The 2,131-nt window shown below is 33.4% G+C and overlaps 1 non-coding gene across 1 annotated transcript; it reads left to right on the plus strand.

Annotated features, from left to right (window-relative positions):
- Positions 1-1,118: 1,118 nt before the first annotated feature.
- On the plus strand, positions 1,119-1,255 carry LOC111725436. Its single transcript, XR_002773501.1, has one exon. It is a non-coding gene; the product is annotated as a small nucleolar RNA SNORA2/SNORA34 family (small nucleolar RNA).
- The last annotated feature ends 876 nt before the right edge of the window (positions 1,256-2,131 follow it).

Consider the following 2,131-nt stretch of genomic DNA (forward strand, 5'->3'; position numbering starts at 1 on the left):
GAATGAGGGTCTTGTGAACCCCTTATCAGACTCCTGGGGAAACAGTAGAGTCCTACTTTGGGGCAAATAAAGAGCAGAGAGATTCTGTTTCGGGAGGTCTACCCACAAGGTCAAACACGCCCAATATTATAACAAAATACTATAGGAAGGGATACGGGAGGCATGAGCCAGGACCAGAGGATGAACAGCAGGACTCTACTCTTCCCCAGCAGAATGATAAGGGGTCACAAGATGCTCATTTCAGAGAGTGTCCTGCCCCCATACCTTGAACAGTAATCAAATTTTCACACGTTTGTTCATAAAAACCCAAGACAACTGGGTTCAGAGGGCTTCCCAATAGCTAAACACCTCAGCGGTGGCAAAAACAATGTAAGATGAGGTCATGTTTAAACATTTTTTAATATGGTGTGTATATATCACACATCACAAACTGAAAAAGGAGAAACCAATGTATACATTGAGTTGTCATTATTTGTTTATAATTAATTTTTCCCCAAATTATATTTACCTATTTTACTTTAAGATATCTACTTCTCCATGTTTGTTGAAATAGTCAAATACTTTTTGATTGATCCTGTTTTCTACAGGAGACAGTAATCTTCTTTTTAAAAAGTAGACTGTTCTTTCTAATCAGTGATGAAATGTGCTCTAATAATGTTCTTTGAAAAAATAATGCAAAATATTTAAAGAAGAAAGTAGCAAAGCAGTTGTGGCTTCGTTCTTTTCTAGTCATTATTTTTAGATTTTCAGATGTTGGCTCGCCTGTGACATTACTTATGAAGAATACATGGTAATTTGCTTTCTAGTTACACATGAGTAAACTATCAGACCTAACCATTGTGCTGCTAAAGTAATCTAGCTTGTTCCTGTTAAGCATAAATTAGGCAGGCCCAGGTAATTGGGCAATTAACATTAAGGAAAATGTGGCTTAAAGAGATTCTCCACATTCAGTTCAAATCAGCATAAAATATTGTTAATTCAACATTAAAATGTACTTCTATTTTGTTTAAATACTAAGTTTTGTATTGATCCTTGGTGGATCTAGGGCTCATTTTTCTTAATATCTTGCCAACACTGTTTTTTTGTTTGGATGAAACAACATTAAATGTTAAGTTTGGTTGGCCCTGAATCAAGGCCAGCAGTTTGCTGAAGCTGTTGGTTTCAAGCAGGTGCCTAAAGAATTATCTTTCTATGGTCTGTTGGCTATTTCAGAACTTTGGAAATGTAATGGTCAATTCATTAGAAAGAAACAGTATGAGTTATTGGTGATAGATGTAGGCTAGTATATATTTGTAGTCTTAATACTGGGGTTCCAAAATATCTATAAAATATTATTATATTTATCTCAAGAGGATATTTAAGTTATTCATTAGAATTATAGTGCTGTTAAAGCTTAATTACAGCCCCCCAAAATTACTGTGGGTTTTTACCCAAAATAAAAATATAATTCTTTAGTATGAAAAAAAAAAAGTTAAGTTTGGTTTCTTTATCTACAACTCACATTTCTAATTGTAACAAGCGTTTTTAACAACAGCCTAGAAAATTTAAAAATCTAAAACAGATCCTAGGCACTGGAGGAAATGAAACTATTTTCATGAAGATAATATAAACTTTGACTAAATTCTCCACTATTGTAACATGGTGCTCTTATTATTTGGTTGAGCTTTTTTAATGGTACAATAAATCTGAATTGTTATACATGATTCATATTCTTCTAATGCTTAAAATAATTGGCATATAAATGTATACCTACAGTGTGTATTATTTTCTATGTGTAATTTTCTGATTCTGTAACTTAAAAAAAAACAATTCCTTTGTTTTGGACTAACCTTAGGAAACAACCCTAACCTGTTTGTTATATTTATTTTTATGTTATATTTTTGTGTTTTTCCACTGCCCTTCTACCTAGAGCATTCAGCATTGGTACCTCTGTTACGTTATCCAAGGCTAGAAACTCATTCATTGGTAGTAAATAACTGAAGTAATCCTGCATATCTCTATTCCTGGCAATGAGTACATGACATCTTCCTAAGCAATTGCTTTGATATTCTAAAGACAGTACCTTTCATTTCCTGGGGTCATTTATTTAAAGTGACAGTAGTATGGATCATATTTGGCCTTGTGGGTTTCT

The sequence above is a fragment of the Otolemur garnettii genome, unplaced genomic scaffold (assembly GCF_000181295.1).
Source record: "Otolemur garnettii isolate 467f Iridium unplaced genomic scaffold, OtoGar3 scaffold00040, whole genome shotgun sequence".
In the NCBI taxonomy this organism is placed as follows: Eukaryota; Metazoa; Chordata; class Mammalia; order Primates; family Galagidae; genus Otolemur; species Otolemur garnettii.